We start from the raw sequence: 13,292 nt of genomic DNA, 5'->3' as shown, positions 1-13,292 counted from the left end.
GTGGCGGCGGAGCAGCCCCCATGGATCACGTCCCCTCCCGGAAGGTCAACGGACAAGGTAAGTTGATCGTCCGTTAGGGGAGGGGGGTGGGGGGTGGTGTGTGATGTGTGGGTGCATGGGGTGTGCGTGTGAGTATGTAGAGGGTGTGTGTGAGTGTGTGTATGCATGCGGGGGTGTAGTGTGAATGGAAATGTGTGCGTGTCTGTCTGTATGTATGTATGGATGTGTGCGTGTATGTCTGAATGAGGGTGTGCGTGTATGACTGTGTGTGTGTCTGTTGGCATGTTTGTTCGTGTGTGTGCGGGAATGTGTATGGTGATGCCTGCATGCGTGTCGGGTGTGTGTCTGTGTTGTGATGTGGGGGGTAGGGGTGGGGAGGGGGGGTTCTGTCACCTTTGGGGGGTGGCAGGGGGGTGGGGGGTGTCGGGGACGGGCTAGGGGGAGTGCGTGGGGGGTGGCGGAGACCCCTATCAGTGCCAGGGAAGGAATTCCCTGGCACTGATAGTGCTTACCGCCATGGATTTCATGGCAGTTCCAAACCCCATGAACTCCATGGCGGTAAGCCGGGTCATGATACCGCCGGCGGTCTTGTGACGGCCGCCAGGCTGGAGACCCAAATCTCCAGCCCAGCGGTCGTCTCCGCCATGGCGGTCTGATCGGAGAAGTGGCGGATGACCATGGCGGTCATAATTCCAACTTTTTTGCTGCCAACCTGTTGGCGGTAAAACCGCCACTTCTCCGTCAACCGCCAGGGTCGTAATGACCCCCATAATGTTATAATACAATATGCGACAAGCGTGGTGCACAAGAAGGGCCTGTAGTGTACTGCTGGACACATACTAGTGTTTCCACCAGGCACTCAGTGAGGGCTGGCTTCCACACTCACCCTACACCCTCCCAACACAGGCGCCACATGTGACGTGGTGCATGCCAATAGAAGGGGCTGCGTACCCGCACCCTGAGGCCAGTCGCAAATACCCCAATTATATGTCTATAATGCCTAGGGCCTCCAACACTACAGGGCAGTAGAAAGGGAGGAGTGTGGACTGGTAGGAGTATTAAGTGAGACAAAGCATAATATATAATAAAGTAACTAACATTTCTTAGGACTTTCAAAACAAAGAGGGAGAGTGAGTGCATTTTTGTCCGTGTGAACCCGGACAGACACCATGGACGTCATTTAAGGGTCGCAGCTACGACCCTTGGCTTGGGACTTGCGGCCCCTGGCACTGGCTTTGTGACCCCTTGGCCTTAGAACTGGCAAAATCGGTGCCTGGAACGTAGGGGCAGCACATCTTAATGGGCATAGGTTGAAGCTTCATGTTCCTGGATTTCTGCCACATTGTTCATTACATAAATAGTGAATGAGATAATTCACTATTAGTGCATCAAAAGGATTGTAATAAGAAGGCATGTGACTATCTGGCAACTAAGGTCAGTAAAAAATGCGTTTAAATGTATGTTGTATGCATGCTTGCAGGTGAATGTGTGTATGTGAGAGAGTGTGTATTTGTAAGATTATGGGGGTGATTCCAACAACGGAGGGAACTGCCATTTGGCCGCCCCGCGGTCAAAAGACCGCTGGGGCCATTCTAACTTTCCTGCTGGGCCGGCGGGCGCTACCTAAGGTAGCGCCCGCCGGCCCAGCGGGAAAGGGGCCTGCAACACAGAAGCCGGCTCCGAATGGAGCCGGCGGTGTTGCAGGTGTGCAACGGGTGCAGTTGCACCCGTCGCGCTTTTCACTGTCTGCTAGGCAGACAGTGAAAAGCAGGCTGGGGCCCTGTTAGGGGGCCCCCTGCACTGCCCATGCCGGTGGCATGGGCAGTGCAGGGGGCCCCCAGGGGCCCCAGGACACCCGTTCCCGCCAGCCTGTTCCTGGCGGTAAAAACCGCCAGAGACAGGCTGGCGGGAAGGGGGTCAGAATCCCCATGGCGGCACTGCTTGCAGCGCCGCCCTGAAGGATTCGCCCAGCCGGGGGAAATCCGGCGGGAAACCGCCGGACCCGGTTTTCCGACCGCGGCTTTACAGCTGCGGTCGGAATGGGCTATGAAGCACCGCCAGCCTGTTGGCGGTGCTTCAGTCATCCGTGGCCCTGGCGGTCTTGGACCACCAGGGTCAGAATGACCCCCTATGTGTGTGATGAAAGTGAAGGTCAAATGGTGTGTGATGTCCGTTCCGCTATCCCTGGCAGTTTGGTGAATTGACATCCTTGACAGACACCTCACCGTACCCGACTGAGAGCCCCTGCACTCAACTATTTATCAGAAAGTACATTTATTGGGGGGGGTGTAACACCCCAATCCCTCCTGCCCCCCACGAAGCCATGCCCCTGAGAAAAAGCTATTCTGGACACAGCAGAAACAAACTGGACTGTAAAGGATGAAAAGAAAATTGACTTTAATAGGAGATAAAACAGGTGCAAAAATTGTGAGTCTGATTTATTAACTAGCAAACCTTCCATGAAATGTGTGGATTTGATGGTCTTGAGCCTCATTTGCATACTCTGTGACTAGCAATCTTTGGGCACACTTCTCTGAGCGTTCTTTTGGCTGTCTTGATAGCTTAATGTTTCCTAAAAAAAATCATAATAAAGATACATTATATATATTAAGTTTGTGGGGGGAACCCAAAGACAACCACCTCCATTTTGTATCCCCAGCTTCTCTGTGCCCTAAACAGTCCAGTGAGCAGAAGGACAAAGAGGGTGGTAAGAACACAGACTTGTGCTTTGTATTATTGAAACTTTAAAACTGCTTTTTTTCTCCACCTGTGACTGTTTTAAATTGAACTCTTGGATTCTGTGCAATTCGTACTTTTAAAACTGCTTTTTTTTCCTACCTGTGACTGTTTAAATCTCTCTCCTGGTGTTCCATATACTGTGCCAAGGTGATTTTAAAAGGTTAGGGGGCAAACTAAATCTCAAAGGCTAAGCAGAGTGTGTTTGAGAGACTGTTTATTCTGTCTTGTGGTTTAAACTGTGTTTGGGTTTGGGAAGTGTATGTAGCACTTGTTTTTGGCTGGACAAGTGGTTTAGGTGCGTGAAAAGCACTATCTGTAGTGGGATTAGATTTGGGCCTTCCCTGCAAACCTGCAAAGTGTGGCTTGAGCCTGTCTATATCCAAGGAGATGCTGAAGGACACTGTGACCGGGCCGCCCCGGGCAACAGCGGGGAACCGGCAGAAACGGAACCGCTACGGCCGCGTTCCCAGGTTCCCCTGGGAACGCGTCCGCAACGAGGCCAGCGTCCTGAGGTTGCCTCGGCAACCTCCGATGACGAGGAGGCTCCGGATTGGCCACCAGGCGGCCAAAAGACGGAAGCTCCGGTCGAGAGGGAGAGAGCCGGGAAGGAAGAGAGGAAGGAGAACGACGGCGGCGACGGCGAACCTAAGAAAGAAGAGAGAGACGGCGACGAGGACATCGGAGGAGGACCCCAGTGGCCTGGAAGCGGCGGAACCCGAACCCAGAGGAACAGCGCCCGACCGGAAGCAGGGGAGACCAGCCCAGACCGACGAGAGGACCTCCACAGAGCCAGCCACGACCCTGGAGGGTCGTGGCTCTACAAGGTACGGTCCTTCTGGACAAACCGAGAGGCACAATAAAAGGGGAGAAACGCTGGGGAAGGGAGGGAGGCAGGGTGAGGGGAGGGAGGAGAGAAGGGCACTTTAGAGAGCACCGGGAGAGCACAAAAGGGTAAAGTACGGAATATACACAAGCCCTGAAGTCCTCACTGGCACCTATATCACACATAAACCCCCCCCCCCTCCTTAAACCTTTTCCCCAGTAAAACATATAAGTAGAAGACGTGTTATAAGGCGTCCGTTCCACTCACCAGCGGTATGTGTTCCCTTTTTCTTGTATGTCACATCTGGGACCTGATGAGGACGATCCGGTACGCCACCTAGAGAAAAGGAAGAAAAGGGACACAGATTAGAAGGAAGATATTCACCACTCCAGAGAAGAAACCGGCGCTAAACGTCGTACTGACTTTTCATCAGTTCTTATTTCAAATTACTAATAAAATACTTACCTCAAAAACCCAAATTTACCTCTCCTGAGTGTCTATACTGTGGGGACTGTCTACAATGGTGTCAGAAGTGGGATCTTGTTTCTAATCCCTCTCCATAAAACAGTCCAGACAGTATACACAATGAGTGAAAGTCCATCGTTAGAGACCGTGATTAAGCAACTAGCGGAAGGGCAAAGACACTTACAACTAGTATGGGAGGCCCAACAGAGAGAGGCCAAAGAAGACCGAGAAACCTTACAATCTGCTCTGAAGAGCCAGGCGACCATACTGGCGAACAACCAGTTAGTCCATGAAAGTGCGATGAAAAAACTAACGGAGACTATCGCCGCTAGTAAGGTACATCCGAATGTACCTAGTTCCGTATTACAGAAGTATCAGGAGGGAGAGGATCCGGAATCCTTTTTCACCAACTTTGAACGGGTAGCCTCCTCCGCCCTATGGCCAGAAGATAAATGGGGACAATATGTGGCCCCCCTGCTCACCGGTCTCTTACAATCAGCATATCAAGCCGCTAACCCAGGTGGTGTCACCCCCTATCAAGACATAAAAACAAGTATACTAGAAAGGGTGGGTCACGACACAGAATATTACAGGATGAGATTTCGTAAAGTCAAATGGGGCACCAACGAAGATCCTAGAACCTTTTATTTTCGTGTGAAGGATCTAGCATTAAAATGGTTAGGCCATATTGGAGATAGTCGGGAGGAAGTCATCAAAACCATTATACTGGAACAATATCTAGATGGTCTACCTCCATCCACAAAACACTGGATAAGACAACACCCAAAAGTGGATACTGAGACGGCCATCGATCTGGCCTGTGCTTTTCATCGATCCACCGATGTCAGAAACTGTCCCACGCGAAGTATCATTAAACCAGTTCTACCGACCCCAAAGACATTTGTAAAAAGTCCACCCGACTATCTAGTACCACGTAGGGTTCCTGAAGGCCCGCCTACCATGGGACCCCAATGTTATAGTTGTGGCGAATGGGGACACATCGCACGTATGTGTCCCCAGAAACAAGAAATGGGAGAACCAATGGAGATAGGGATGACAAGGCGAAGGGTGTTATGTACCGGGAAGGGCGCCCTAAAATTTAAAATGATGATACAAGTGGACGGGAAAAGTGTATATGCCCTGGTTGACTCCGGCTGCAGCCAATCAGTAATTAGGAAAGACTGGATAAATAATGATATAGAAGAGAAACAATGGGTATCTATATGTTGCATACACGGGGACAAGGCCCAGTATCCTATACAGATACTCCAGATCAGGTGGGGACCCTATCAGGACTTCCTCCCAGTGGGGATAATGCCCCGGTTAATCGAGGAATGTATCATTGGGACAGACTACATCCACTTCCAAGAACTATTAGACTACGTCAGAGATACCAAACAAACTAAGGATTGGTGGAGAGAGGCACCTTTTTCAGAGAGTGATATTGAGTGTCCGCTATATCGTAGAAAGTTGTCACGAAGAGAGAAACGACAGGGAAAAGGGGACTATCGGAAGACGAAAGGTGACAACACCTGAGGAGAGATAGTGGCAGAAATTCATGAAGTTCCTAGTACTTTTGTCCAACAACAGAGAGAGGACCCCTCCCTTAACAATGCCTGGAGGTCGGCAGTAACAGAGGAGACAGAAGAGGTGGGTCCCTACTTTATAGTGCAAAAAAACTTATTATATCGGGTTACTACCACACGACGGGGAGAACGTAAACGCCAACTTCTGGTACCTACCCACTATCGGGAACATGTTCTTACACTAGCTCATAATCACCCAGGGGGAGGACACTTTGGGAGAGAAAACACCGAGGAATATTTGCTCAGAAGGTTTTATTGGCCTGGAGTGTACGCCCACATACGTAGGTATTGCGCCCAATGTCCCCGTTGTCAGTTAACCGAACCTAGTCGGCCTAGGAAGGCACCTCTCCTACCCCTTCCCATCATCGATATCCCGTTCAAAAGAATAGGGATGGATCTAGTGGGACCTTTGATTCCTTCGTCAAAAGGACACACCTACATCTTAGTCATTGTAGATTATGCTACACGATACCCAGAGGCCATTCCCCTGACTAGTATGACAACCAAGACAGTGGCCCAAGCTATGATTAACGTATTTTCTCGTCTTGGGTTTCCACATGAAATCCTCACGGACCAGGGGACCCCTTTTATGTCCACCTTAATGAAACAAGTGTGTAAAACATTGGGGATAGCTCAGATCAGAACCTCCGTTTACCATCCTCAAACGGACGGATTAGTCGAAAGATATAATCGAACCATTAAAACCCTGCTGAGAAAGACTATCAATGAGACAGGGAAGGATTGGGATCAAAAGTTACCCCTAGTGTTGTACGCCATACGGACACATGAGCAAGCATCCACGGGGCATAGCCCCTTTGAGTTGGTCTTCGGACGCCAACCTCGTTCCCTTTTAGACATGGCGGTAGAATCCTGGGAGGCCGAGGCTGAGGAAGCAGGGACTCCTTTGTTAGAATATGCAAAAAAATTGAGGAACCACCTACACAGCTTATGGACCGACGTACACGCAAACCTGGAACAGGCCCAACAAACACAAAAGTCCTATTATGACAAAGGAAGTAAACTACGGGTTTTCCAACCCGAGGACCAGGTCCTAATAATGAGACCCACCTCCGACCATAAACTCCTGGCCAAATGGCAGGGCCCATATCGAGTAATCAAAGCAGTTTCCCCTGTCACCTACCTTATCGAAATATCCTCCCGTCCAATAAAAACACAAATATATCATGTAAACCTGCTAAAAAAATGGGAGACCCCCGCACAACCTGAACGTTCCATAGAAATGGGTCAGTTTGTGTGTCCCGACAAGACCCTAGATATCGAGTTCTACCCTACCAACCCCGATACTGAAAGTACCCTACCCATAGTAGACGATACTTTACCTGAAGGGCAAAAGCAACAAGCCCTTAAGGTTTTAAAACAATGGCAACCACTCTTTTCAGAGAAACCAGGAAAGACGTTTTTAATTCACCATAATATACGCACAAGCTCCGGGAAGATCACAAGAGAACGCCCGTATCGTATTCCAGAAGCTAGAAAACACATAATCGAAGAAGAAATCAAAACAATGTTATCCCTAGGGGTCATCGAACCGTCCACTAGTCCCTGGTGTTCACCGGTTGTCCTAGTACCGAAGCCTGATGGTAGCGTCAGGTTTTGCATAGATTTCCGCAAACTTAACTCAAACTCCCTATTCGACACCTATCCCATCCCTAGGGTGGACGATGTTCTCGAAAAACTAGGGAAAGCAAAATACATGTCTACTATCGACCTAACTAAAGGGTATTGGCAGATTCCCTTAGCTCCTCCAGATAGAGAAAAAACAGCTTTTTCTACCCAGTCCGGGTTATATCAATTCACAGTACTACCTTTTGGGCTTCATGGAGCCCCTGCAACCTTTCAAAGGTTAATGGATAGGATTCTAAAACCCTATCCTGCATTCTCCGCTGCATATCTAGATGATGTAGTCGTATTTAGTGAAACATGGGAGGACCATTTAATACACCTACAGAGAATATTCCAAGCCCTTCAAACTGCTGGTTTGACGGCCAATCCCAAGAAATGTGTGATAGGTAAAACCGACATCTCCTATTTGGGATATCGGATTAATCAGGGTACACTACAACCTCAAAATGGGAAGGTGGATGCCATTTTACATGCCCCTCTTCCACACACGAAAAAGGAATTACGCTCCTTTTTAGGATTAGTGGGCTATTATCGGCGCTTCATTCCACATTACTCCACCTTAGCAGCACCTCTTACGGACCTACTCACTAAACAATATCCCAATCGACTTTTGCCTTTTTCGGAGACGCAAAACGCGAGTTTTGAACAGTTGAGAGTTTCCTTAACCTCCGATCCCATCCTGCACTGCCCAGATTTTACGAAGCCGTTTCACCTCTACACTGACGCATCGGATGTTGGGCTTGGAGGGGTTCTGACTCAGCCAGATAGCGAGGGGCTTGACCATCCGGTGGTCTACATCAGTAGAAAACTGTTTTCCCGGGAACGTAACTATCCAATTATAGAGAGAGAGTGCTTGGCTATCAAGTGGGCCATTGACTGTTTGCAGTACTATCTCCTAGGGCGGCCGTTTATACTATTCACGGATCACGCTCCTCTTACGTGGCTGGCTGCGCATAAAGATTCTAACTCCAGGATACTGCGATGGTTCCTTGAACTGCAACCGTTCTCCTTTCAGGTTCGGCACGTCCCTGGATCTCACCAGGCCCCCGCTGATTATCTGTCCCGGTTTCCTCTGTCTTCGCCTGTCCTGGAGCAGGACAGTTCTTGGGGAAGGGTGTGTGACCGGGCCGCCCCGGGCAACAGCGGGGAACCGGCAGAAACGGAACCGCTACGGCCGCGTTCCCAGGTTCCCCTGGGAACGCGTCCGCAACGAGGCCAGCGTCCTGAGGTTGCCTCGGCAACCTCCGATGACGAGGAGGCTCCGGATTGGCCACCAGGCGGCCAAAAGACGGAAGCTCCGGTCGAGAGGGAGAGAGCCGGGAAGGAAGAGAGGAAGGTGAACGACGGCGGCGACGGCGAACCTAAGAAAGAAGAGAGAGACGGCGACGAGGACATCGGAGGAGGACCCCAGTGGCCTGGAAGCGGCGGAACCCGAACCCAGAGGAACAGCGCCCGACCGGAAGCAGGGGAGACCAGCCCAGACCGACGAGAGGACCTCCACAGAGCCAGCCACGACCCTGGAGGGTCGTGGCTCTACAAGGTACGGTCCTTCTGGACAAACCGAGAGGCACAATAAAAGGGGAGAAACGCTGGGGAAGGGAGGGAGGCAGGGTGAGGGGAGGGAGGAGAGAAGGGCACTTTAGAGAGCACCGGGAGAGCACAAAAGGGTAAAGTACGGAATATACACAAGCCCTGAAGTCCTCACTGGCACCTATATCACACATAAACCCCCCCCCCCTCCTTAAACCTTTTCCCCAGTAAAACATATAAGTAGAAGACGTGTTATAAGGCGTCCGTTCCACTCACCAGCGGTATGTGTTCCCTTTTTCTTGTATGTCACATCCGGGACCTGATGAGGACGATCCGGTACGCCACCTAGAGAAAAGGAAGAAAAGGGACACAGATTAGAAGGAAGATATTCACCACTCCAGAGAAGAAACCGGCGCTAAACGTCGTACTGACTTTTCATCAGTTCTTATTTCAAATTACTAATAAAATACTTACCTCAAAAACCCAAATTTACCTCTCCTGAGTGTCTATACTGTGGGGACTGTCTACAGACACATACCATACCCCATTACATAAGTTTCTTACTAGTTGTTGCATCTGTTCTCTGATTGGTTCTTGGGGCTAGGGTTTTTGTTAGACTTAGGGCTTAAGGTTAGAGTTTTGATTGGTTGATAGATCTGGGATTCTGATTGGTTCCTAGAGTTAAGGTTTGTACTGGGCATAGGGGTTAGGGATGCACTTTGGATTGGTTACTAGGGCTAGGGCTGTGTCTGGTAGAAAAGGGCCAGGTCTCCCATTGCTCCTACAGTTTAGGGCTAGTGTTCTCACTGGTTATGGTTCCCATTGCCAATAGGGCTATTTAACCTTAGGGTTCAGGGCATCTCAGCCTGGATGTTGAGGCTAAGGGCAGAGAGGACAAGGGCAGTTGCCTTTTTGGGCCAGGTCAGGCTTAGGGCCAGAGGTGCTGCCCATTTCTGCAATCACCAGCCACCACCTTAACTCATCAAGACCCTCAAGCATAAAAAAACACTCTCAGCAAATGCAAGCTACTCATTTACCACAAACAAACCCTATCCACATTTTAGTATCTTAACAACCACTGCAAAACCCCACAATGAAACCCCCTCCCACCCCAGCTACCACACAATGGCACCCTCACTCTCACACAAAACACCACTCTGTCCTATACCACTGACAAATCCACACTTCACCAAAACAACACAAAGCTGCATTATACATCACTTTAATGCATCCAGTCACACACTCCGTGTTCATACAAAACACCAACTCTACCTTCTACTTGTTCCTAACGGACCTCTTTCTGTTACCACCAAGCCTATACTTAGCCTTCCATATCATCCACCAACACCATTCTTCTCTTCTTAGCAAAAGCACACAACCAAACAATCCTTACAGTCTAATCCACCACACATACTACCTCTTCTAGCTACCAAATCAAACACAAATGCTCATAACTCTTATCTATCCCCTCTCACACACCACTTACACTCTTATATAAAAACATTACAAACCCCTTTACCATTCAACTTCCACTCACCAACAGTACTTTACATACCAATCCTTCTCAGAAAAACACATCAATATCTCCTCTCACTACCTCACAAAAACAAAACATAACACACACACCAGCACATCAAAATCTCTCACACACACACATACAATTTCATAATACATTCCATCACAAATTGCAAGCATACACCCACTCCCACCCTTCTGACTACACAAGTAATGCACATCCTAAGTCATCCTTACTCCCAAATGTTCTCTCTTCTTGACACCTAACAGAAGTACGCCAACACAACAACTCTCATTCACCCGGCTCTCAACCATTGCACAATTTAGAGCCTTTAAACATGACTCACATCCATCACCCCTAACCCATACAACTTCCACCCTAAATTGATACAAGCAAAATAGACAACATGCCACTCTTCACAACTTTGCATTCCCATGTCTATTACACAACAAAGCAATTCTACAAAAACAGCACAGGTCACCAACTCACTCTCAACCACGATTTCCACTACCTACAAACTCAGACCCTTCAAAGCGCCCTCTAAGCCTGCTGGATGAGGAATGGGATATAAAAAACAAAACTATTGCTATCCTCATAAAGCTAATACCGGCACTAATGAAACACCTGCTACAAGCTCAATAAATACTGCTCACTCTTCTACAGAACAAAGTCACACCACCACCAAAACACAATCTCCAAACTGCCTACTAATAAATGCTTGATCACTAAAAACAAGCACTGCATTTAAGAGCTACTCACTGACAAACAACCTGTCTTACTCTTCATAACTAAATCATGGTTAGGAGATAACATGGCCTCAATATTACATGAAGCCATTCCTCCAGGCTATCAAACTATCACACAAAAATGTATAGGCAAAAGAGGAGCCAGACTAGCTGTTACATTCAGACAAACAATAAATCTCACCAAAGCTGTCAATGTTTCCATTCAAGGTTGTGAGGCCCTCATCACCAGATGCAACCAGACACCAACTGTCTCCTGTAACTTCCTTCTCCTTTACAGACCACCACCTAGCAATGCAACATTCCCAACCACATTTCTAGACACAGTTTCAAACCTTATAACACTACACTCCAACCTATCTATTCTTGGTGACCTAAACATTTGGTTTGACAAACCCAATATGCTCCATCCAAATATTATCATTACTGGCCTAGTCACAATGAACCTACATCAGATCGTACACAAACCGCACACATTGCTGGACACATCCTGGATGTCTTTTTTGCAAATCCAGAACTAGTTACCTTTCAAAGGATTACTCCATTCACATGGTCCGACCACCATCTGCTACCTTTCCAACATAAAACACCACGGCCCATATTTATACTTTTTTAGCGCCGCATTTGCGTCATGTTTTGACGCAAAAGTGGCGCAAAGTTACAAAATGCAATTGTATTTTGTACGTTTGCACCGCTTTTGCGTCAAAAAGCGGCGCTAATGCGGCGCTAAGAAACTATAAATATGGGCCCACAAATCAACACACTTAAGACCACCTTGCATGCATCCACCTATCGGCCATGTAACAAACTCAATTTTGAATACTTAGAAACACAACTAACATCCAACACAGACCTAGAAACAGTAAATTCCGTTCAGAAGCTTTTGATATCCTTATACCACTAACAACAACAAAACAGGACAAAAGAAAACAAACACTTTGGAGAAATACAGAACTAAAAGAGATAAAACAACGAATTAGAAGGCTACAACGCACCTCTCTCAAAACAAACAGTAATCAAGACAAACTTCACCTACAGAAACGTAACAGAATATACAAGCCAACAATCAAAAAAGCTAAAAAAAAGTACTATTCAGATAGAATTCAAAATGCTAAATGTGCAAATAAAGTATTTTATAAAGTTCTCACTGAATTTCGTAAACCTAAATGCACAGAAGGAAGTCAACACATTACTCAAGTTTTAAGTGACAAACTGGCAAATCATTACATAACCAAAGCAGGCACATTGGACTCCACTAGCACCAACCCATTTCCAAAACTCCCCTCCAAGAGTAGGCTATCCCAGCCTCTGCATTCCTTCAAACAATTATCACAACATGAATTTATGGATCTGGCCCCTTCTGGCTCTTTTCCACCACAGATCTTCAAAAACATTCTTCTAACTACCTCTGCTGCCACACTATTACGAAGAATCATCAATAATTCATTAACTATGGGAATATTTCTTGAAGACCTAAAAAAGGCATACATACATCCATTATTAAAGGAAACAACCTTTGACCCACATGACCCCAACAACTACAGACTGATTACAAATGGACCTTTCCTGGGCAAACTGATAGAAAGAGCAGCATTTGCCCAGAAGATGTCACAATTCATTGAAGATAACTCTATGCTTTCAGACTACCAGACAGGATTACGCTCAGGAAAAAGGCACAGATTCTGCCCTCATCGCCATCTGGGATGACCATAAAAACTCAGTAGACCGCAACAGGGTTCCACTGCTTCTCATGGACCTCTCAGCTGCCTTTGACACAGTTGACCATGACACTCTAATACAAAGACTCTATAAAGCCAGCATAGAGGGGACTGCTCTCTACTGGATCAGATCCTACCTCCCAAACAGAACAAATGTTTTCTACACTCCCTTTTTCTCATCCAAACCATACTTCTTAAAAGCAGGGGTCCCTCAATGCTCTATCATCTCACCCATGTTTTCAATATCTATGTGAAGTAATTACCAACAATGATCAATGAATTTCACCTCACAAGCTAGGCTCTATCATCTCACCCATGCTTTTGAATATCTACATGAAGTCCTTACCAACAATGATCAATGAACTTCAGCTCACAAGCTATACCTATGCAGATTAAACACAAATACTGCTTAAACTGGAAAGCCTTAAGAACTTTGGAAACACACCAATCTTCAATTGCTCCAGAGTCATTGATCAGTGTATGACGTGGAACCATCTCAAATTGAATGCTTCCAAGACTGAAATACTA

The 13,292-nt window shown here is 47.5% G+C and overlaps 1 long non-coding RNA gene across 2 annotated transcripts in view; it reads right to left on the bottom strand.

Moving 5' to 3' along the window:
- LOC138296093 (uncharacterized) overlaps window positions 1-9,135 on the bottom strand; it is a 32,393-nt gene extending 23,258 nt beyond the window's left edge. The window contains exons 1-3 of one of the 2 annotated variants that reach the window (XR_011203752.1): window positions 9,064-9,135; window positions 3,830-3,898; window positions 2,402-2,572 (exon numbers count right to left, since the gene is read on the bottom strand). This is a non-coding gene — a long non-coding RNA (uncharacterized lncRNA). Of the gene's footprint in view, window positions 1-2,401; window positions 2,573-3,829; window positions 3,899-9,063 lie in introns of those variants that run through there. The other variant, XR_011203754.1, reaches the window with a different exon arrangement.
- Between the last annotated feature and the right edge of the window lie 4,157 nt (window positions 9,136-13,292).

Source organism: Pleurodeles waltl, chromosome 1_2, assembly GCF_031143425.1.
Source record: "Pleurodeles waltl isolate 20211129_DDA chromosome 1_2, aPleWal1.hap1.20221129, whole genome shotgun sequence".
Taxonomy (NCBI): domain Eukaryota; kingdom Metazoa; phylum Chordata; class Amphibia; order Caudata; family Salamandridae; genus Pleurodeles; species Pleurodeles waltl.
Note: the sequence above shows the minus strand (reverse complement) of the source record. Positions and strands in the feature narration are given on the sequence as shown.